The following is a 25,742-nucleotide window of genomic DNA, read 5'->3' on the forward strand; positions in this document are numbered from 1 at the left end:
ATAAATTTTATGTATATAATAAAAAAATTTAAATAACATTTGAGGTTATCTAGATAACAATCATTGCAAATAAAAATTAACGGTGTTTAACATTTCTTAGTAAATGTATATTTTACGTATAGTAAATAAATAGTAAATAGATAAATAGTAAGTAAATTTTATGTATATTTATTATTTACTATCTAGATAAATCTGTCATCTTTCTTTCTTTCGGTAAACAAGAAAATAAATGGAACATATATTTTGTCAGATCTTAGATTTCTGTTAAAAATTAAAATATATTTAGTGTTATGACTAAAAGTGCACCACTTTGTTAAAGTAAATGGACTATTAGTGCTCCATGTGGAAGAATATGTATGACTTTGAGTCTAAAGTCAAAGATAATGTATGTTTTTAGGCTTTTTCTAGTGATATGACTAAAAGTGCACCACTTTATTAAAGTAAATGGACTATTAGTGCTCCATGTGAAAGAATATGTATGACTTTGAGTCTAAAGCCAAAGATAATGTATGGTTTTGGGCCTTTTCTCATTTATATGCATACAAAATATACCTATAGGTATTGAGTGCCCATTTTCTTGATGATAGTACTTTAATCAAGTATACCCTATAGTTGAAGCTGATCCAATTCTTTAGATTCAGTGGTATCTGTTTAGTTTTTTTACAGCAATTAAAGTCATCCAGTAATTGTTGTGCATTATTATGTTCTATATGATTCTTTTAACATAATAGTAGTAGCAAGTATACTCATCTCCAGTTTCCGCCGTGGTTTCTCGAGGATTCCTCAAAATGGAGTTGTTTGGTGGGAAGGGAAGAAAAAAAGTATAGTGTGAATAAACATTTCTACTTCCAAATAATTTAGAGGATTATTTTTCCTTAGATACATTACAAAATTATGGATTTACTTTATCTTACCTTCTCCATAATAAAAAAAATAAAAAAAGAAACAATAACTAAACAATCAGATAACATTATTGAAGTGATATTGTGACAATTGGATTCTGAGAGACTCAATACAATGATTTTTAACGACTCGACCGGTCGTTTTGACCATTTGCACTTTGCTCGGTAGTTTACGGGTGTGAGTAGCTCTGTGTGATGTATTATGACTTATGTAAATCGTCGATTTTGGTTTTCAGGTTATTCGGAATCGGTATGGAAGAATGAGTTTCATGGTTGAGACTTTGAGTTGAAAGAGTTGACCAAATATGACTTTTTAAGAATTTGACCCCGGAACGGAGTTTTGATGGTTCCGTTAGTTCCGGATAGTGATTTTGGACTCGGGTGTATGCCCGGATTTGCATTTGGATATTTCTAGAAGGTTTCGACACTAATTGGCGAAAATTGGAGATTTGAAGGCTTGAGAAGTTCATAAGTTTGACCGGAAATTGACTTCGAAGATATCGGATTCAAATTATGGTTCCAGGAGTTGGAATAGCTTCATCATGTCATTTGGGACTTGTGTGCAAATTTTGAGTTCATTCCGGGATGATTTAATATGTTTCAACGCGTGTTTTGGAAATTTGAAAGTTCAAAGTTCATTGGATTTGAATTGAGGTGTGATTCGTCGCTTCGATGTTGTTATGTGTGTTTTGAAGCCTTGAGTAGGTCCGTGTTATGTTATGTGACTTGTGGGTATGATTGGACGGGGTCCCGATGGGCTCGGGCGTGTTTCAGATTGATTTCGGACCATTTTCTTCAGTATGTCAGCTGCTGGTTCTGGTGTTCCGCACCTGCGATCGGTATTGCGCAGGTGCGAGCCATGTGTCGCAGATGCACAAGAAGTCATGGATGGAGCTCATCGCAGATGCGGAGGAAAAATCGCACATGCGGGTGCGCAAGAGCGGAAATTGTTCCGCAGGTGCGAGAGGGTCGGCTGGTGAGTGTGGTCGCAGAAGCGAGGATATGACCGCAGATGCGGTGGTCGTAGATGCGACAATTTGACCGCAAATGCGGAAGTGTTGGGCAGAAGGATAAATACAAGGGTTCGTGATTTTGGCTTCATTTTGACATTTCCAAGCTCGGATTGGGGCAATTTTGGAGCAAATTTCATCACAAGGATTGGGGTAAGTGCTTACTACTCGGTTTTGATTATATTCCATGAATCTATCATCGATTTTAGCTTTTGGTTGATGATTGCTAAGGAGGAAATTGGGGGTTTTGGCCTAAAGTTTCATAATATGAATTTTTGAGTTTTGAACATCGAATTAGAGTCGGATTTGAGTGAAACTAGTATGGTTGAACTCGTAATTGAATGAGTTATCGGATTTTGTGAGTTTTGTCGGGTTCCGAGGTGCGGGCCCGGGTTGGGCTTTTGGGCCGGTTTCGGGCTTTGATTCAAGATTCGATCTTTTATGATCGGGATTGGTTCCTTTAGCATTGTTTGATGTATTTGAATTGTTGTTGGTCAGTTTCGAGCCGTTTGGAGGTCGGAACACGCGAGATGGCATCTTTGGAGCATCGCTTGGCTTGCTCGGCATTGGTATCGGCTCGTTCGAGGTAAGTAACTCTTCTAAACTTAGTGCTGAGGGTATGTAACCCCGCATTTCGTGTTATGTGATTGGTATTGAGGTGACGCACATGCTAGGTGACGGGCGTGTGGGCGTGCACCCTGTTAATAGGGACTCGGTTGTTTCCATGGCACTGTATAACGGCCCTATTTTGTTGATATTTGTGTTTCCACCATGTGATAAAGTATCTGAGCTGTCAATCATGCTAAATATCATGTTTAGGCTTTTATGCTGATATTGTTAGGACCCATAGTGGTCGTTTCTTGCTGTCATCTCACTGATTTTGTACTCAGTCATATTCATGCATTCATATCATATCTTAGTCTCAGTGTTTATTGATACATCATATCATTGTAGTCGGGCTAGTTTCATGACATTATGAGCCCGAGAGTGAGACTGGAGAGATGGATGGTTGAGTGAGGCTGAGAGCCTGATTGTGAGTGACAGTTATGGGATCGGGCTGCACGTCACAGCATGTTATATTGATTTATACCTGGATCCCACTTATGATAGCGCTTGGGCTGTAGGAGCCCCTCCGGAGTCTATATACACCCCCAGTGAGCGCGATTGATTATATTGAGGGATGGATCTTCCCTGAACATGGATCTTGTCCGAAACATTATATACTTGGAGATTGATCTTCTCCATGGGGCTGGATTGGCCTTCCTCGGTACCGAATGATTGATGATCAGTGATGTATATACTCCGGGATGGATCTTCCCTAGGCCGTATGGGCCATATACAGTACCGAGTAGTTGAGCATTGATGAGTGAAAAAAGTGAGATAGTGAGATTGAGTACTCTGAGAGTGTGAGTACATGATTCATCTCTGGGGTACATGGCATTGGCATGCATACATGACATACATGCATAGAGATGCATTTTTCTGTACGGTATCACGTCATTCATGATTTTTACACACATTGATATGTGGGCATAGAGAGGGATTTTATACTTGTTATTTGGAAAGAAAATGAAACTTCTCACTCATTGTTGAAAGGATTTTGGAAAAATTATATTTTTCAAACTTACCCGTATTTTTGGCATCTTCGGCAAAAGAATTGAATTTCTACTAAGATATTTGAAAAGCATGCCTATTTTCTGGAACTATGAACGAGTTGTGCATTTTTACTTCGGAGATACCCCTTTACTTCTTGTGTTATGCTGTTATGAACTGTTGTAGAATTCCGGTATGAGACCCGACCTTGTGATAGCTCGTCACTGCTTTCAACCTAAGGTTAGGTTTGTTACTTACTCAGTACATGGGGTCGATTGTACTGATACTACACTTTTGCACATTGCGTGCAAATGTTGGCTACAGTTGTTGCTGTGTTCGAGGGTTGCTGAATTTGAAGATGTACCCGCGCCCATGTTGTAGCTGCCTCTGTTGTTCTGGGTAGCCTTAGATTAAATTGTGCTGTTTATGTAGTTTTCAAACAGACTATGTGTTTATTTCATTTCCGCTTTGTAAATTCTATTCTTAGTAGCTCATGATTTGTACTACCAATCATTGAGAAATATAATAGATCCAGATAATTTATTCTGTTTAATTGACTTGTTAACATTATTGAAATTGGATAGTTATTAATTGGCTTACCTAGCGGGTTGAGTTAGGTGCCATCACGACTAACGTATTTTGGGTCGTGACAAATTTTAATGCATAAATTAAAGTTTTTGAGAGTCAAAACTTTTGATGTAAAAGGGCGCCCACAACTAGGATAGCGAGTCGACTAGCTTTCAGCAGGTAGAAAATTAATCTTTTTTCTTTCTGTTTCCACCAGTTTCTAAGTTGTCAATTTAAGGATGTGCCGTTTCTGTTTTCCAGGTATTTAGTTCACAAGAGCAACATCTGCACTCAATGTGATGTCTGAAAACATTGACAAGAAGCTATATTTTTTTGGCAGCCAGATATGTGCTATCAATTGTAACTTCCACTTTGCAATGATTACGGATTTGCTAGTGAGGTAAAATAGTCTTTTTTATTGTTTCTTGTACTGCATTTTTTAAGCAATGAAATTTTTTTCCTATGATACTTCTTAGATTTGCATCTTCAAGACGTACGATTATCTTTTTTTGAGAAATCTGTTGAGCAGCGAGCAGTATCCCTTTACTGAGGATCCTTCATTGTGGAGCTTGTACAACTTCTTGATATATGCTTCTAATTTTTAGCATGATAAATTTAAAAAAATGTCCTTTATCACAGTAAAAACTAAAAAGTCTTCTATTTGAAGGTTTTCTGGTTGTTCCCTTTACCAATTAAAGCAATCTACCGAGGGTGAGTCCTTCCCTAAGTTATATGCATTAACATTGTGACTGGAGTCAACATTTTCAATTATTTGTAGTTTGAAACAGCACCTCCAAAAGAGGCATGTTTTCTAAGTTTACTGCTAAATCTTTTACATTAATCTGTAATTCCTCTTAACAAATAATTTTATGTTAATACTTAAACATACAGTACATAAAAGGTATCATCGTGCAGTTCATGAACTTAATGAAGTTATGTCTTCACAACAGGTTAACCATGAATAGTTGTACATTCTATGTAAAACAAGATAGTTTCACACTATTCAATCATCAACTATTTAATCCAAAGATATCAAATCTTGCTCCTAATAAATAATTGAAATTCATTCTATGTTACATACTTTTAGCTTATTGTGGTAAAGTTCTACTGGGTCACTAATAAATTTTTTAACAATTATTAGTCCTTTGCTATTATTCGTATATTATTTTTGATAACTAGCTAGACCATTAATCTGGTATATCTTTCAAGTACAGATTACTTAGTTGAGGAAGGAGAGCTCATATTTCTCAAGGATATATAGCGATTGATGTGTGGCTATAATTCCATAGTTTAGTACATTATTTGCTTTGCATTTTATATGCTTTAATGATAAATTACACTTTATTTGCGCGTAATGGAGTCTATTTTATGTGTAGGTGCATTGGAAATGAAAGTAGAGCAAAAAGAATAATTAAAGTCTAAAGCGTGCTCGAAACCAGTTGAAAAGAAGAAAGAAAGAAGTGAGCAACCGACAAATGAAAAGCTGACGAAGCCAGGCCTAGAGCAGGCGTTAGAGCAGGCTGGGCGAGCCCTTTAGCTCGCGTGAGAGCTGGCGAGACGAGGTAGAAGGCGAGATCCACCGAGCATTGAAGCTGGCGAAGCCAGGCCTGAGGCGAGCTCGAGCTGGCGTTATACCTCGCGAGGCCAGGTCTGAGGAGCGCACATTCCGAGCTATGAAGGCTTATTTCGTCTCCTGGTTTAACTAGGACTTGGCCTACGCGTTTAGGTCTTTTCCTAAACATATAAATAGACCTAAAACGCCACTTTTGAAGGACTTTTGCAACCGGAGGCAAGGATAGCTCGTGGAACAATTGTTGGGAGTAAGAATCATCGATTTCTACATCCCTTTATCCTTACTTTGTAATTTAATTATGCAAAATATTTTGGATATTGTTACTATGAGTATGAGTAGTGTATACGGTCGAAACCTATTAAGTCAGTCGTATGGACTGGTCGAGATAACAATATTTCGATCGAAAGGTATCTACGTAAGGTCAGGTCGAGGTCCGAAGAAAAGGCTTCAGGATTCGAGCTCCAAGACCGATCAAAGATCAGTTCGGTATCATTATCGGGACCACGACCAAATCGAACCACGAGGCAAAAGGTTGTCAGAGATGCACAGACTGACCGACACCCACCCCGAATATCAAGACACCGAGTCAGGATCGAGCTCGAGTCAAGGCTGATGACTCGACCCGATATCGAGTTCGAGTCAGTATCGAGCTCACAGACAAGGCCGTTACAACCGCACTAAGGGAGAGAATCCCGGCGGGAATTAGGAAAAAGACAATACATCATGGGCTCTCCACTACATATTTTTTATTATATATAAAGTAAGATCCATCTACTATAAAGGGAGGATTATGGTAAGCATAAGGCATGGACACATTGTAACAAAAGATTACTTCTCATATTGAACGATATCTCCTTGTGCTTGTTTTACTTTATCTTATTCATTCTTCTTGCTCACTATTCTCATTCTCATAGTCAAGAACATAAGTATTTCTATTTCTCTATACGGTTTGTATCAAATTATATCACATATCCTTAGAACCATACACAAATTTAACTCTATCCGATTTTTCGGGTAAACAGTTTGGCGCCTTCCGTGGGGCTAAGGATAACAGTGGTTGTTTGATACAAATCTGCAACACACACCAGTTGACGACCGTCTTTTAAGAGTATCTTCGACTTCGAATCAACAATAACAAACCCTCGATTGATGGCTTTACCTATCGACAATGGAGCTGGCCTTCAAGATGAAACCAACAACTTGATACCCAGGGCCGGAAGGCCACTTGACGATGTCGCCGAAGCTTGAATCGAAGTACCTGAAATTCGAGCCGAAGTGCCACTAGATGTCAATTCACATGTGGCCCTTGAGGCGAACCAACGTTCTGAACCGGAAAGAAGTATTCATGGCGGTACTCGATATGTAGCTCAAGACACCCATAACGTGGAGGAGATCGGAGTCAGCTTGCGTATGATCTTTGAAATGTTACAAGCCCAACAAGTAGTGATAGCTCAGTTGCAGAGCCAAACCCAGCTACCGAGTAGGCCAGAGCCCAGTCAACCTCGAGAAATTGCCCACAGAACGGAGCCAGTCATAAGGTCAAACGAGCAAGAATCGGGGACTACTCCCGAAATTGCTAAAATACTTTAGGAGTTCACAAAGAGAATCGAAGCCAACGATAAAAAAGTAGAAATATGTCATTCCAGGGTCGATCAGATCCCAGGGGCTCCGCCAATGATAAAAGGGTTGGATTCCAAAAAATCCGTACAAAAACCTTTCCCCTCGAGTGCAACCCCAAAACCAATCCCCAAAAAATTTTGTATGCCCGAAATCCACAAGTATAACGGTACGACCGATCCCAACGAACACGTCACCTCTTACACATGTGCCATCAAAGGCAACGATCTAGAGGATGATGAAATCGAATCCGTTTTATTGAAAATATTTTCGGAGAGACCCTCTCTAAAAGGGCGATGATTTGGTATCACAACCTGCCACCAAATTTCATAGACTCATTCGCAATGTTAGCAGATTCGTTTTTGAAGGCACACGCTGGTGCCATAAAGGTTACAACAAAAAAATCAGATCTTTTCAAAGTAAGGCAAAGGGATAACGAAATGCTAAGGGAGTTCGTGTCCTGATTTCAAATGGAACACATGGATTTTCCACCGGTCACAAACGACCGGGACATCCAAGCTTTCACCCAAGGGTTGAACGAGCAAAGTTCAATAGCATCACGTCGGCTGAAGCAAAATTTGACCGAGTATCTGGCAATAACTTGGGCAGATGTACACAATCGATATTAGTCAAAAATCAGGGTCGAGGACGACCAATTAGGAGCTCCTTCCGGACCCTTGCATCAGAACGGGTCGGCTATTAAAAACCGGAGGGACATCGACAGAGTGCAGAGGTCTAACAGAGACCGATATCAACCATACATCACGGATCGGATGAATAACGGTTCGACACGCAATGCCGCCCGGAACAATCGAAGGAGTGATCGAGGACAAAATTCACGGGGGCTTATGAGCAAGAGTGGCTTTGACAAATATGCCGATCCTATAGAGGCACATCGGCTATCGGAGTACAATTTTAGCGTCGATGCATCGGACATTATATCGACGATCGGAAGAATCAAAGATACTAGATGGCCCCGACCCATGCAAACCGTTCCCTCCTAAAGGAATCCAAATTCAATGTGCAAATATCATGGTACACATGGCCACATGACCGATGATTGCAGACAATTAAGAGAGGAGGTAGCCCGTCTATTCAATGAAGGCCACCTTCATGAGTTCCTCAGTGACCGAGCCAAGAATTACTTCAGAGAAAGGGACGCCAACAGAAAAGATAAACAAGAGAAACCTCAACATATCATCCATATGATCATCGGTGGGGTCGATACTCTACATGGACCTGTACTCAAACGCGTCAAGGTACCGGCCACAAGGGAGAAGCGGACTCGAGGTCATGTACCCGAAGGCACTTTATCATTCGAAATCGAAGAAGCGAAAGGCATTTCTCACCCTCACAACGACGCTCTGGTAATTTCTATCCTAGTAAATAAAGTTCAAGTTAAGCGTGTTCTAGTGGATCCAGGTAGCTCTGCGAATATCATCTGATCTTGGGTAGTGGAGTAGCACGGTTTGCCGAATCAAGTCGTACCAGCAGCTCGGGTATTGAAAGACTTCAACATGGCTAGTGAAACGACTAAAGGTAAAATTATTCTACCCGTGAATGTGGCTGGAACCATCCAAAATACCAAGTTCCACGTAATCGAAGGCGACATGAGATATAATGCCCTACTCGGAAGATCTTGGATCCACAATATGAGGGCAGTGCCTTCGACCCTCCACCAAGTAATGAAATTCCCTACGTCGGACGGCGTGAAAACAGTATACGGGGAGCAACATGCTGCGAAGGAAATGTTTGCGGTCGATGAGGTAACACCGATACCAACGTTATTGGCCTCGGAAAGATCGAGCACTAAAGATAGACGAGAAACCAAATAGCAATCACAACTAGCAGTCTCGACTGAATCGGTGAAGCGGGAAATAGAGGATGACGAGGGAGAGTTTCTGACACCTCGAACTTTTATCGTCCCCGACGACTCCGACGCCACCAAATCTATGATCGAATAACTGGAGCAGGTTATATTAATCAAATATCTGCCCGAGAGAAAGGTATACCTGTGAACGGGATTGACCCCCGAACTCAGGAAAAAACTTATTTAATTTCTTATCGATAACATAGATTGTTTTGCTCGGTCCCATTTAGACATGGCAGGGATCCCACCGTCGATAACAATGCACCAGCTGAGCTTGGACCCTAGGTTCAAACTGGTGAAACAAAAAGGAAGATCTCAGTCCGAGATAAAACACGCATTTGTAAAGGATGAGGTAACTAAACGTCTCAAAGTAGGGTCAATTCGGGAAGTAAAATAGCCCGAGTGGTTAGCCAACGTAGTTGTAGTCCCTAAAAAGGGGAACAAATTTAGAATGTGCGTAGATTATAAATATCTAAACAAAGAATGCCCAAAAGATTCTTTTCCACTACCTAGCATCGATCGCATGATCGATGCCACAACCGACCACGAGATCCTTACTTTTCTCGACGCCTATTCCGGGTACAATCAAATTCGAATGAACCTGGAGGACCAGGAAAAGACTTCATTTATCACCAAGTATGGAACCTATTGCTATAATGCAATGTCATTCGGGCTAAAAAACGCAGGAGCTACATACCAACGCCTAATGAATAAAATGTTCGAAGAACAAATAGGTAAGTCGATGGAAGTTTACATTGATGACATGCTAGTTAAGTCCCTGCGCGCAGAGGACCATTTGACTCATTTGCAGGAAACGTTCAAGATCTTAAGGAAATACAACATGAAGCGCAACCCCAAGAAATATGCTTTCGGGGTTGGATCAGGCAAGTTCCTTGGTTTCATGGTATCGAATAGGGGAATCGAGATCAACCCCGACAAAATTAAAGCCATTGAAGATATCACCGTCGTGGATAGTGTGAAAGCAGTGCAAAGGCTAACCAGACGGATAGCTGCCTTAGGCCGATTCATTTCGAGGTCATCAGATCGAAGCCACAAATTCTTCTCCCTACTCAAAAAGAAAAACGATTTCACTTGGACCCCGAAATGCCAACAGGCACTAGAACAATTGAAGCGGTACATATCGAGCCCACCACTACTTCACACTCCGAAGATAGATGAGAAGCTTTACTTATACTTGGCGGTATCGAAAATCGCACTAAGGGGCGTCCTAGTTCGAGAAGAGCAAGGTACACAGTTTCCTATTTATTATGTAAGTCTTAGAGAAATTGGCACTTGCACTAATAAGCGCCTCTAGAAAGTTAAGACCATACTTTCAATGTCACCCCATATGCATTTTAACCACTTACCCACTTCGTAATATTTTGCACAAGCCCGAATTATCGGGTCGATTGGCCAAATGGGCCGTCGAACTCAGTGGGTACGATATCGAATATCAACCCCGTACGACTATCAAGTCTCAAATTTTAGCAGACTTCGTGGCCGATTTCACGCCAACCCTCGTACCCGAAGTTGAAAAGGAACTCTTATTAAAATCGGGTACGTCGTCGGAGGTTTGGACCCTCTACATAGATGGTGTTTCAAATGTGAAAGGGTCCGGGCTTGGCATCATACTGAAACCTCCCACAGGTGGCATTATTAGGCAATCATCAAAACCACTAGATTAACTAACAATGAGGCCGAGTACGAGGCCATGATTGCAGGTCTCGAGCTAGCTAAAAGCCTGGGAGAAGAAGTCATTGAAGCCAAATGTGACTCTTTACTAGTGGTGAACCAAGTAAATAAAACTTTCGAGGTTCGAGAAGATTGGATGCAAAGTTATTTGGACAAATTACAGGTAACTCTACACTGTTTCAAAGAATAGACCCTACAACATGTGCCTCGAGAACAAAACAGTGAGGCCGACACACTCACAAATTTGGGGTCGTCTGTCGAGGAAGATAAGATTAACTCGGGGATTGTCGTTCAACTCTCGAGATCTATAATCGAGGAGGGGCATGCCGAGATAAATTCCACGAGCTTAACTTGGGATTAGAGGAATATGTATATTGAATACTTAAAGAACGGAAAACTCCCATCGAACCCTAAAGAATCGAGGGTTCTACGAACCAAGGCTGCTCGATTCACGTTGGTTGAAGATGGAACATTATACAGAAGGACGTTCGAAGGACCACTAGCAGTATGCTTGGGACCAGGAGACACCGATTATGTTTTATGAGAGGTCCATGAAGGCATTTGTGGAAACCACTCCGGCGCCGAACCATTAATTCGCAAAATCATCAGAGCAGGGTACTTCTGGGATAGCATGGAGAAGGACACTAAGGAGTTCGTTCGAAAATGTGATACATGTCAAAGGTTTTCACCGATGATCCATCAACCTGGAGAGCAGCTTCATTCGGTCATTTCTCCATGGCCATTCATGAAATGGGGAATGGATATCGTCAGCCCTCTACCATCGGTCCCGGGTAAAGCTAAATTCATTTTGTTTAGGACTGACTATTTCTCTAAATGGGTTGAAGCACAGGCGTTCGAAAAGGTGAGAGAAAAAGAGGTTATAGATTTCATCTGGGACCACATCATGTGTCGATTTGGGATACCAGCAGAAATAACATGCGACAATGGTAAGCAATTTATCGGCGGTAAAGTGACAAAATTTCTCGAAGACCATAAAATAAAAAGAATATTGTCAACACCATATCATCCTTGCGGGAACGGACAAGCCGAATCAACGAACAAGACTATCATCCAAAACCTGAAGAAAAGATTGAACGAAGCTCTTTGGAAAGTGGAGAGAAATTCTACCCGAGGTCCTTTGGGCATATCGGACAACATCTAAATCCAGTACGGGAGCGACTCCGTTTTCTTTAGTGTATGGCTCCGAAGCTTTAATCCCAGTCGAAGTCGGAGAACCTAGCGCAAGGTTCCGACATATATCGGAAGAGTCGAACTGCGAGGCTATGAATACTAGCCTCGAATTATTAGATGAAAAATGAGAAGCGACACTGGTTCGAATGGCTGCACAAAAACAACGAATCGAAAGGTACTACAATAGAAGAACCAAACTCCGCCATTTCAAGACCGGGGATTTGGTCCTAAGGAAGGTCACCATCAACACTCGAGATCCTAATGAAAGGAAGCTCGGCCCGAATTGGGAAGGACCCTATCAAGTCCTCGATATAGTCGGAAAAGGGTCTTATAAACTCGGAACAATGGATGGCAAACAGTTACCAAACAATTGGAACATATCGCTTCTCAAACGATATTATTGTTAAGGTATGATTTTCTCCTTTCTATCACCTATATATATATATTCGACACTAACTCATTATAGGAATTCGATAAAATACATCAAGACCTCTGGTTTTAAAGCACGCGTCGTACACTTTTTCCCCTTAGTTCGGCTTTTATCCCAAATAGGTTTTTCCGGCAAGGTTTTTAACGAGGCAACAACTATGTGCTACCTGAGGGAAATTCTATAGTATCCGAGGCTTCTTCATAATCAACCCCGAATACTGGGGGGCTACCATCGAATAAATCAAGCTGGACACAAGAAATCTATTTCGTATCAAATTCATGTCGGGCAGGGTCTCGATAGAGAAAAGTGTAAGGGTCAAATGGTCAAAACGAACCATGCCCATGTAGTTTTGCTCGAACTCTGGCACAAGATACAAACATATGTATAATGACTTATATAGGAAAATTTCTTCTTCTCAGATATCGCTTACTTTGAAGAGCTCTTCCTACTTCATGATTCAAACAAGCTTAAGGGCCAACCACCATCAAAAAGTCTATGGGCTACGATACTTTGAGTTCGAGTTCGAAGCAATCACTCACTAAATCATTAAGCCTAAGGGCTATCTTACATCGAGTTCGAGCAAACCACTCACTCGATCATAAAAGGCCTACGGGCTAAGATACTTTGAGTTCGAGTTCGAAGCGATTACTCACTCAATCATTAAGCCTAAGGGCTATCTTACATCGAGTTTGAGCAAACCACTCACTCGATCATAAAAAGGCCTACATGCTAAGGTACTTTGGGTCCGAGTTCGAAGCAATCACTCACTCAATCATTAAGCCTAAGGGCTATCTTACATCAAGTTCGAGTGAACCACTCACTCGATCATAAAAGGCCTACTGGCTAAGATACTTTGAGTTCGAGTTCGAAGCAATCATTCACTCAATCATTAAGCCTAAGGGCTATCTTACATCGAGTTCGAGCGAACCACTCACTCGATCATAAAAGGCCTACGGGATAAGATACTTTGAGTTCGAGTTCGAAGCAATCACTCACTCAATCATTAAGCCTAAGGGCTATCTTACATCGAGTTCAAGCAAACCACTCACTCGATCATAAAAGGCCTACGAGCTAAGGTACTTTGAGTCTGAGTTCGAAGCAAACACCCACTCAATCATTAAGCCTAAGGGCTATCTTATATCGAGTTCGAGCGAACCACTCACTCGATCATAAAAAGCCTACGAGCTAAGATACTTTGAGTTCGAGTTCGAAGCAAACACTCACTCAATCATTAAGCCTAAGGGCTATCTTACATCGAGTTTGAGTTCGAAACAATCACTAGCTTAGGGACTAACACAACGAGAGTTGGAGGCTCTGTTCTCACTTAGAACAGACCGAAAGGGTTCCATTACTCCAAAATTCAAGATAACTCAGCTCAAAGAACCGCTGTAAGACTAGGTTGCAATAACAAAATCTTCACAAAAGCAAAAACACGTTTGAGCATGAAAATGAGAAGACATTCAAAAGAAACTAAGTCCTAACTACGGCCGGTGTCAATATCTCCTTCAGGAGCTGCTTCCCCTTCAGGCTCCTCATCGGACTCTCCCTGAATGCCTTCTTCCTCATCATCTTTGTCATCGAAATAAACAAGCTGCCTGGCTTCAACTTCGAGTGCCTTACCTCGGGCAATCTCGTCGGAAAGTTCAAAACCTCGAGTATGAATTTCCTCGAGGGTTTCCTTCCGGGATTGGCACTTTGCCAAGTCAGTAACCCGTTGCTCTCGGTCAGAAGCCTCCCTTAGCTGCATTTGAGCAGCCTCAGCATCGGCCTGATACACATCAATGAACTTGTCCGCCATGAGTTTCGATGACTCGATCTCCGCCTTGGCCTCAGCAAGCCCTGTTTCAAGCTCATCGATCCTCCTAGCCTGAGCTGAACTTTTTTTCTTGATGCCTCGAAGCTGAACATCGGCCGATACTAGTTTCTTTTTCTGTAGCCAGGTGGTCGATAGTCTCCTTCCACCGATCACATTCGGCCTTCATTTGATCGACTTCTCCCCGAAGCAACCCGATCTTTTCAATCTTTTGTTGCAACTGAGATAACGAAGGGTTAGCTTCCATAGTTGGGTCGAATCCATACTCTAAAAGAACGATGCTCACCTTTTTATCTAGTTCGGCCTCTTCTTCACGAGCCTTGGCCAAATCTGCTTGGAGGTCCTTTATAACCTCTTCCTTTCGGCCGCAAAGAAGCTTCAGAGCATCTCTCTCCCCCGAGACCTTTTTAAGCTCGGCCTCACACTGGGTGAGATCGGCTCGAAACTTGCTAAGGGCCTACACAAAAGGGAAAAAACGCAAGCCAAGTTTAGAAAAGAACAAAGAAACCAAGCGCAATAAAATCCTTACCCGAGAAATAAAACGTTGGGACTCTTCTAGGAGAATGGAAGGGTCACTAACATCGGAGGCATCATCGACTCCAGCGAAGCAATCCCGAAAAGGATCCCCTGCACTAGAGCCTCTGCCATATCGGTGGTCTTCAATTCTCGAGCTTCCCTTAACGCCTCCTCAGAAAAGGTCGAAAGAGAAGGCGAATGACCCACTATCATGGTCCCAAGCGAATCACTCGGGATGCTCTGATCGAGCCTCGGGGTATCAGAACCGGCCTTGACCGGTGCCGCCTCAATCAGCTCAGAAGGTCTGGTAACCTCGATGGCTTTCGCAGATCGGACCACCAGTGTCAGAGCATCATCTTCTTCTTCTTCATCTCTCAGTCATTGGACCGAGTCCATCGCAAGAGCGATTACCTTCTTCCTCACCCTTTGCGTTTTGGGCTTGGGGTCTTGTAACGACCCGACCGATCGTTTTGAGTATTACAATCATGTTCCCCCATTTACTGCTCAAATTGGGATTTACAGTTATTGTGACTTGCCGGGGCAATTGGTTCGGGTACGGTGAGGATTTGGAATGAATTGGAACACTTAGTTTCAAGGTTTAAAGCTTAAGTTAAAATAGTGACCGGATATCGACTTATGTGTAAACGATCTCAAAATTTAATTCTGATGATTCCAATAGCTCCGTATAGTAATTTTGTACTTAGGAGCGTGTCCGAAAAATTATTTGGAGGTCCGTAGTGGAATTAGGCTTGAATGTCGAAAGTTGAATTTTTGGGAGGGCACAAGATATAGAATTTGAAAGTTCAAAGTTCATTAGGCTTGAATTAAGGTACGGTTCGTAGTTTTAGCGTTGTTTGATGTGATTCGAGGCTTCGACTAAGTTCGTATGATGTTTTAGGACTTGTTGGTATAATTGGTTGAGGTCCCGAGGGGGCTCGGGTGAGTTTCAGGGTGGTTTCAGATCATTTCTAGGCCATTTTTAGTTGCTGGTTTCTGCCAACAGATGTGTGCATCGCGATCGCGAACATTGGGTCGCGTTCGCGAAGAGCAAACAACAGTTTGGAACCTTGTGAACAGCGATCGCGGAAGCTCTTTCGCGATCGCATAGAACAAAATCTCTGCTGCATTGACCCGACTTTGGAAACTTATATCTCGCAATCTATAAGGAATTTGGAGATGATCCAAAAATAAAAGTTGTAGCACTTGATGTCTAATATTCTGAATTGTAAACCATTTGTCATTTGGAGTTGTGTATAAGACATTATGGTAGATGCACTATAGGCTGTCTAGGAAGAATTTGGAAATCTCTGTTGCACAGGGCTAACTTTGGAAGATTATATCTATCAATCTATAAGGAATTGAGAGATGAGAAACAAATGAAAGTTATAGTCCTTGGTGTCTAGTTTTCAGAAAATTAAACCAATTGCAATTTGGAGCTTTGTACAAAGGGTTATGACCATTATACTAGAGGTTGTCTGGAAGAGTTAGGGAGTTTGTTCTTCGCGACCGCGAAGCATTTTCCGCGATCGCAAATAGAAATTTTGGGGCTGAAAAATTTTGTGCTTTGCTATCGCGAAGCATTTTCCGCGATCGCGGAGAGTAAATGCCTGGACAGAAGATATATATTGTAGCCCTTGGTGTCTAGTTTTCAAAAATGTAATCCATTTGTCATTTGGAGTTGTGTATAAAACGTTATGGTGGATACAATATAGGCTGTCTGGGAAGAATTTGAAAATCTCTGTTGCACAGGGCTGATTTTGGAAGTTTACATCTAACAATCTATAAGGAATTGGGAGATCAGCAACAAATGAAAGTTATAGCCCTTGGTGTCTAGTTTTCAGAAAGTTAAACCAATTGCAATTTGGAGTTTTGTACAAAATGTTATGAACATTATACTAGAGGTTGTCTAGAAGAGTTGGGGAGTTTGGAGCTATGGAGCTCGGATTGAAGCGATTTTCACTCTATGGATTGGGGTAAGTGATTCTTACTCGGTTTTGGTTAAATTACACGAATCTATTATTATTTTTATCAACAAATTAGTGTTTTGGGTTGAAAATTGTAGAAAACTTCATAGACTTTAATTGAAAATTTGAAGGCCGAGTTGTGGTCGGATTTGAGTAATTTTGGTATGGTTGGACTCGTGGTTGAATGGGAATTCGGATTTTGTGAGTTTTATCGGATTCCGAGACGTGGGCCCCACATGCGATTTTTGGGGCGAAATTTTAGATTTTTGGAAAATATTAATATTTTGATATGGAATTAATTCCTATAATTTTTGTGAGCTGAATCAAATTAATTATGACTAGATTCGAGCCGTTTGGAAGTTGATACGCGCATAAAGGAATTTCTAGAGCATTGCTTAACTTGCTCGACATTGCATTTGGCTTGTTCGAGGTAAGTAACTCTTCTAATCTTGGAGTTGAGGGTATGAACCCTGAATATATGTATTATGTGAATTGTTGGGAGATGACGCACATGCTAGGTGACGGGCGTGTGGGCGTGCACTATAAAAATTGTGACATAATTGTTTCAGTGAAATTTTGTAGTTAAATAATCTTGGCATTTTCCATGTAGTTTTATGTGTTAAAGAAATTGAGTTGAAAAGCATATTAAAAATCTTGTTGAGGCTATGTACCAGTATTATTGGGACCCACAGGGGTCATATTGCTGTGAATTATTTGTTTTAAATTGAAAATTATACTCAGTCATATTTCATGTCATTACATATCATATCTCAGTCTCTGTTATTATTTATTGATACATCATATCATCATTTTTGGGCTATTTTCATGACATTGTGAGCCCATGAGAGAGAGACTGGAGAGATTGATGACTGAATGAGGCTGAGGGCCTGATTGTGAGGATTATTATGTGTATCGAGGCTGCCCGCCCGCAACAGGACATGTTAGCTTTATATATATTATACTATTGCGCGTGATATATATATATATATATATATATATATATATATATAGCGCCCAAAAAGATACTATAGCACGTGAGTTGGTCGTGCAGATCCAGATATTATTATAGCACATGAGTTGTCCGTGCGGATCCAGATATGATATTATAGCACGTGAGTTGTCCGTGCTTATAACGTTTGGGCTGTAGGAGCCCCTCATGAGTCTGTACACACCCCCAGTGAGCGCAGCTGACTATAAATAGGGATCGGGTTACACGCCGCAGCAGGTATTGTATAGAGTTGAGTGATTGAGTGAGCTGAGCATAGTGAGAGAGAATGCGAGACAGTGAGATTGAGTACTCTGAGAGTGTGAGTACATGCGTACAATCTCTGAGATACATTGCATTGACATGCACACATGATATATATGCATAGAGATGTGTTTTCCTCATGCTGTACGACATTACATTATTCATGATTTCTCACACATATTGACAGATGGGCATAGTGATGCATTTGTTTTACACTGGTTCTTTCAAAGGAAAATGAAACATCTCATTTATTATTGAAAGGATTTTTGGGAAAATTATTGTTTTCAAACTTATTCATATTTTTGGTAACTTCGGTAAACGATTTGGGTTTTCATTGATGTACTTGAAAGGCAGAACTATTTTCAGAAGTCATGATTTAGCTGAGCATTTATTCTTTGAGATACTTCTGGTACTACTTGTTTAATATTGTTATGAACTATTGTTGGTTATGGAAGTTGGACCCTGACCTTTTGTACAAGCTCGTCACTACTTTCAACCTAAGGCTAGGTTTATTACTTACTCAGTACATGGGGTCGGTTATACTGATACTACACTTCTGCACATTGCGTGCAGATATTGGCTGTCATTGTTGCTGTGTTCGATGGTTGTCGGATTTGAAGAAGTACTTGCTTTCCTGTTGTAGTTGCCTCTTGTTCAGGGTAGCCTTAGATTTATAAAAGCTCTGTTTATGTATTATTCAAACAGACTATGTATTTATTTCATTTTCGCTTTGTATACTCTATTCTTAGAAGCTCATAATTTGTACTACCAGTTCTTGGAGAATGTATAAGGTTAAGATAATTATTTACTTAAATTGTTTTAATAATTGTTATATAAATTGGATAATTGAAAGTTGGCTTACCTAGTGGGTTGGGTTAGGTGTCATCACGACTAGTTGGATTTTAGGTTGTGACAAGTTGGTATGAGAGCTCTAGGTTCATATGTTCTACAAGTCATGAGCAAGTGTCTAGTAGAGTCTTGCAGATCGGTATGATGACGTCCATACGTATCTTCGAGAGGCTACATGGCATTTAGGATAATTTTCCATCTTTCTTTCCTTATCGTGTGGAATTGATTCAGCTTGAGACATAACTCTTTGAATTCCTTCCACGTATTCGTATGCGTACATGAGCGCTCTGTATCAGTTGTGCATCACCGGCTTGTGATTCTATGAACGAAGTTCGAGGTGAGTATTTTGTATTTTGGTGATAGGCCAGTCTGGAGGACTTGAGGCCATGGTTAGACCGTAGCTTGAGCTCGGTAGCTTCAGTTGTAACCTGTACAATTGGACTCATATGTCCGGTAATGACCCTACAGTGGAATTTGTGGCTCGATGAACGGTGGAATGGCTTTGTGATGAGTATGATGTAACTGCGGGATGTGTTAAGATGATTTGAATGTGACGAGAAGTGTTTCCTTGAAATGTAAAGGAAGGCCATTGGGTGCTTGATTTTCATTTTGATGTGATATACAGTCTTGAATGTGAATATTTTGATGGATCTTTCACGTTGTTAAATTTAGGGACAAATTAAATTCTCATGTCTGGTTAGTGAGTTTGGACTCAAATAGACTAAGTGATTGCATAGTAATTATGACTGCGAAAGGGTATATCAAGATACCAATTTGAGGTTAAGCAGGTGGGTTATTTCCTGCAGAGTAATCTATGTAGGTGTATTCTTTATGATATGAGTGGAGAGTTTCTTTTTTGCCCGTGGGGCATATGTGTGGAGATTTTAATTTGAATCTGGTTGAGAAAGTTGACTTGATTGTCAAGAGAATGATTGCGAGCTTATCAGATGATTTGGGGTATTTTTATGGTTGGCGTTGCATGAGTTTGAGAAGTAGTTTCGTTGAACTGACTGTGGAATTATGATCATAATAGAGTATTGGTATTGTAGGATATGGAATGTTTTAATCTATTGCTTTGATCCAAGTGGGGGAGCCTGCTATTGATAATTCAATTTCCTGATTATATATAAAGGTTTAGTTTTGGGCTGAGGCATACTGGTGGGTCAGTTATGACTTGTAGAAGTTGAGATCAATAATGACTCGAATAAGGAAATTCCTGGATACGAGTTATATTGCACTTATGAGTATATGAAAATCGTGGGATGAGTGAGTTGTTATGGGTGAATGATGTAGTGCGCACAGAGTATGAATTTGATAGGTGGTGTTAAAGTAGAGTTACTTCTTTGAGTGTTGTTGTGCTAATGGGGCACGTATCTTTTGGCCCATTTGGACGGTGCAATAAATTTGAGCAAAGTGGGTGACTCCCGAGAAAATTCTAGTGGGTATGAGAATTATATATAGCAATTGAGAAAGTTTCTGGGTTTGCGTATGGTTAAAATCTGAAATTTTCATTTGATGGTGCCTGGACTTGCGGGAATTCTGTATGACTATGGATTCTACACTTTTATATAAGGAAGGTAAGAAGAACAATTTCAAATTCACATAAGGTATTCTCAGAGTAAGGGTTACAGTTGTAGTAGTTTTAAAGGTGCTTAAGAAGAGTACAATTGCTTATGCGCCGTAGGGCGTTGTGGTTCTATATTAGGTTGTGGGGTGAGTTGTGGTTAAAGATCGTGGTGTTTTAGCAAGGAGGAGTATCAATTTGGAGGCAAATTCGGAAGGGACTCGGAGAAATAGGACAACTGGTAGTAGACTGGACCAGTATGGTAATGGTAGGATCGATCCTTTGGGTAATTACGTCGTGGTAAGACTTTATAGATGTTTTGGTGGCAATATTCTTGGGTTTGGTGACCTGCGTGGCTTGATTGAGTTGGAGAGATTCGGTCCTGATGGCTTAGTTGTGCAAATGGATTCCAAAGTATTCTTGATGGTTTCTACCGGTATGGAGAAAGTGTTGTGTATTGTGATTTCCTCCTGAAAAGAAGCAAGAGAAAGGTTTCTAACTAAAAGGGTATGTAAATTATTGGTGACTCAAAGTTAATAATGGGATTCTTATGCTTGTCACATGATGGCATAATAGATGTGGTGTGTTGTGTGGGATTAATGTTGGCATGTGCAAGGTCATGGTTTGGCTTTGAAAGGGAGGTCATAAATTCTTAGAGGGCATAAGCAGTTTTCGATGTTTAGATAAATGCTATAACTATTTGGTATTGCGTGAGTAGAGTGTACATTTCAGAAGGTGCACTATGTTTTGAATTATGGATATTTCATAGGTATTGCGGCATTTTCCTGGTTGATCGACTGCTGATGTTCAAATTTTGCCTTGTGGCACAGAAGAATTTTAGAAATATTCCTCGTGGGATGATCGTGTATGAGAGATGTGTTAGACATTCGGGCGGTGGAGATGGAACCAGAAATGATGGTGTGTGTGTTCTATGGATTTGGAGGCTAGGAGTTGTGAGGAACAAATTATTTCATGGTTGTGGACTGTGAAGTTGTGGTCGGAGCTAGCCAGATGATAGAATGTATTATGATTCAGTCATTATGGATTTTCGGAGGGGTTATTATCTATTTGTGGGTAACCAGAGTGATTTGGGGGTCCATTGATAGGCCCAATTAGGATGTGTATTCTACACCGAGCCGGGATGGTTGGCTCCATACTACTATTATTTAGGGACGTGCCATTCGGTTGATGTTGAACTTATTCGTGTTCTGAAATAATCTGTGAGTTACTCCTTTATGCTACGAGGAGTTGTGATTCATTGGTTATGTGCACACATGGTGCGGTTTTTATTGGGGGGCTTATGGCGGAATTTGAACAATATGAGCATTTGAGTATATTTGAATTGTTGCGTATGGGTGCACGGATGGCACGGGTTGTGGCTCTGAGTTATATTGGTGCGGCATATCTGTAGAATAGATGTGTTTAGTAAAATAAGGTCATTAGACCTGGAATGGGTACTATCAGGTTTGAAACGGTATATTCGGGAGGATAATATTGAAATTCGGCTTAGAAAGTGATTACGGTTCTGGTTGGGGCGAGAGAGCTCCATGACTTGTTGATCTGATAAGGAGTCCTGAGATTTTTGCGTGTTTCTTTTATTATCAACGGTGTACGAAGGTTTTGGGATGAAGTTTGGTTCGATATGGGGTTTAATACTAGTACTTGGTTGGTTTTGGAGTAGTTACTGTGATCAGGAATGGTGCTACGAGCATGTGAGTTATGTAATATGCTGGGTGATTATATATGTGGTTATAGTTATAGCTCGATGCAGCTTGTTCGGACTTATACAGTGTGTAGATGTGAGATTCAGGTCTTGAAAAGAATTTTGGATGTTAGAAATTTTGCTCCATGGGTTTTGGGCTAAGGTTAAATTAACGATTTTCAGTTATATTGTGTGGTCAGGCCTATATAGAATAGGATGGCGTGAGATCACCCCGAGTACATGTGTGGTAAGATGGACCAGTTATTTGATGGCTTGGAAACAACTCTTGGCACGTTCGAGGACGAACGTATGTTTAAGTGGGGGAGAATGTAACGACTCGACCGATCGTTTTTGAGTATTACAGCGACGAACGTATGTTTAAGTGGGGGAGAATGTAACGACTCGACCGATCGTTTTGAGTATTACAGCCCCGTTTCCCCATTTATTGCTCAAATTGGGCTTTACAGTTGTTGTGTGACTTGCCGGGGCAATTGGTTCGGGTCCAGTGTTATTTTGGAATGAATTGGAATACTTAGTTCTAAGGTTTAAAGCTTAAGTTAAAATAGTGACCGGATGTTGACTTATGTGTAAACGAACTCGAAATTTAATTCTGATGATTCCAATAACTCTGTATGGTGATATTGGACTTAGGAGCGTGCCCGAAAAATTATTTGGAGGTCCGTAGTGGAATTAGGCTTCAAAATGCCGAAAATTGAATTTTTGGGAAGTTTGACCGGGGGTTTGACTTTTTGATATCGAGGTCAGAATCCGATTCTGAAAATTGGAATAGTTTCATTATGCCATTTATGACTTGTGTGCAAAATTTGAAGTCATTCCGGATTAATTTGATGTATTTCGGCATAAGATATAGAATTTGAAAGTTCAAAGTTTATTAGGTTTGAATTGAGGTGTGATTCGTAGTTTTAGCGTTGTTTGATGTGATTCGAGGCTTCGACTAAGTTCGTATGATGTTTTAGGACTTGTTGGTATAATTGGTTGAGGTCCCGAGGGGACTCGGGTGAGTTTCGGACCATTTCTAGACCATTTTTAGTTGCTGATTTCTGCCTACAGAGGTGTGCATTGCGATCGCGAACATTGGGTTGCGTTCGCGAAGAGCAAACAACAAGTTGGAATCTTGTGAATCGCGGAAGCTCTTTCGCGATCGCGTAGAACAAAATCTCTGTTGCACTGACCTGAATTTGGAAGCTTATATCTCGCAATCTATAAGGAATTTGGAGATGATCCAAAAATGAAAGTTGTAGCCCTTGATGTCTAATATTCTGAATTGTAAACCATTTGTCATTTGGAGTTGTGTATAAAACGTTATGGTGGATGCACTATAGGCTGTCTGGGAAGAGTTTGGAAATCTCTGTTGCACAGGGCTGATTTTGGAAGATTATATCTAACAATCTATAAGGAATTGAGAGATGAGAAACAAATGAAAGTTATAGCCCTTGGTGTCTAGTTTTCAGAAAATTAAACCAATTGCAATTTGGAGCTTTGTATAAAGGGTTATGACCATTATACTAGAGGTTGTCTGGAAGAGTTAGGGAGTTTGTTCTTCGCGACCGCGGAGCATTTTTCGCGATCGCAAATAGAAATTTTGGGGCTGAAAAATTTTGTGCTTTGCTATCGCGAAGCATTTTCCGTGGTCGCGAAGAGTAAATTCCTGGACAGAACATATATTTTGAGGTTTCGGCCATTTTAACACATTTGGAGCTATGAAGTTCGGATTGAAGAGATGTTTGAGGCGCTTTTCACCATATGGATTGGGGTAAGTGATTCTAACTCGGTTTTGGTTAAATTACACGAATCTATTATTGTTTTTATCAACAAATTAGTGTTTTGGATTGAAAATAGTAGAAAAATTCATAGACTTTAATTGAGGATTTGAAGGCCGAGTTGTGATCGAATTTGAGTAATTTTGATATGGTTGGACTCGTGATTGAATGGGGGTTCGGATTTTGTGAGTTTTATTGGATTTCGAGACGTGGGCTCCACAGGTATTTTTGGGGCAACATTTCGGATTTTTGAAAAATATTAATATTTTGATATGGAATTAATTCCTATTATTTTTGTGAGCTGAGTCAAATTAATTATGACTAGATTCGAGCCGTTTGGAAGTTGATACACGCAGAATGGAATTTCTGGAGCATTGCTTAGCTTGCTCGACATTGGATTTGGCTTGTTCGAGGTAAGTAACTCTTCTAATCATGGAATTGAGAGTATGAACCCTGAATATATGTATTATGTGAATTGTTGGGAGGTGACGCACATGCTAGGCGACGGGCGTGTGGGCGTGCACTATAAAAATTATGACATAATTATTTCTGTGAAATTTTGTAGTTAAATAATCTTGGCCTTTTCCATGCGGTTTTATGTGTTAAAGAAATTGAGCTGAAAAGCATATTAAAAATCATGTTGAGGCTATGTGCCAGTATTATTGGGACCCACAGGGGTCATATTGCTGTGAATTATTTGTTTTAAATTGAAAATTATACTCAGTCATATTCATGTCATTACATATCATATCTCAGTCTCTGTTATTATTTATTGATACATCATATCATCATTTTTGGGCTATATTCATGACATTGTGAGCCCATGAGAGAGAGACTGGAGAGATTGATGACTGAATGAGGCCGATGGCCTGATTGTGAGGATTATTATGTGGATTGGGGCTGCCCGCCCGAAGCAGGCCATGCTGGCTTTTTATACAGGCGATGCTGGCTTTATATATATTATACTATTGCACGTGAGTTGGCCGTGCAGCACATGAGTTGGCCGTGCGGATCCATATATTATACTATTGCACGTGAGTTGGCCGTGGAGCACGTGAGTTAGGCGTGCGGATCCAGATATGATATTATAGCATGTGAGTTGTCCGTGCTTATAGCGCTTGGGCTGTAGGAGCCCCTCATGAGTCTGTACACACCCCCAGTGAGCACAGATGACTATAAACAGGGATCGGGCTGCACGCCGCAACAAGTATTGTATAGAGCTGAGTGATTGAGTGTGCTGAGCATAGTGAGAGAGAATGCGAGACAGTGAGATTGAGTACTCTGAGAGTGTGAGTACATGAGTACAATCTTTGAGATACATTGCATTGACTTGCACACATGACATATATGCATAGAGATGTGTTTTCCTCATGCTGTACGATATCACATTATTCATGATTTCTCACACATGTTGACAGATGGGCATAGTGATGCATTTGTTTTACACTGGTTATCTCGAAGGAAAATGAAACATCTCATTTATTATTGAAAGGATTTTTGGGAAAATTATTATTTTCAAACTTATTCATATTTTTGGTAACTTCGGTAAACAATTTGGGTTTTCATTGATGTACTTGAAAAGCAGAACTATTTTCACAAGTCATGATTTAGCTGAGCATTTATTCTTTGAGTTACTTCTAGTATTACTTGTTTAATATTTTTATGAACTATTGTTGGTTATGGAAGTTGGATCCTGACCTTGGTACAAGCTTGTCACTACTTTCAACCTAAGGCTAGGTTTGTTACTTACTCAGTACATGAGGTCGGTTGTACTGATACTACACTTCTGCACATTGCGTGCATATATTGGCTGTCGTTGTTGGTGTGTTCGATGGTTGCTAGATTTGAAGATGTACCTG

At 40.6% G+C, this 25,742-nt stretch overlaps 1 long non-coding RNA gene across 1 annotated transcript; it reads left to right on the top strand.

The window, feature by feature from the left end:
* Positions 1-1,138: 1,138 nt before the first annotated feature.
* LOC107774449 (uncharacterized) lies at positions 1,139-5,971 on the top strand. Its single transcript, XR_001645505.2, has 4 exons — positions 1,139-2,065; positions 2,411-2,498; positions 4,334-4,472; positions 5,449-5,971. It is a non-coding gene; the product is annotated as an uncharacterized LOC107774449 (long non-coding RNA).
* The last annotated feature ends 19,771 nt before the right edge of the window (positions 5,972-25,742 follow it).

Source organism: Nicotiana tabacum, chromosome 15 (assembly GCF_000715075.1).
Source record: "Nicotiana tabacum cultivar K326 chromosome 15, ASM71507v2, whole genome shotgun sequence".
Taxonomy (NCBI): Eukaryota; Viridiplantae; Streptophyta; class Magnoliopsida; order Solanales; family Solanaceae; genus Nicotiana; species Nicotiana tabacum.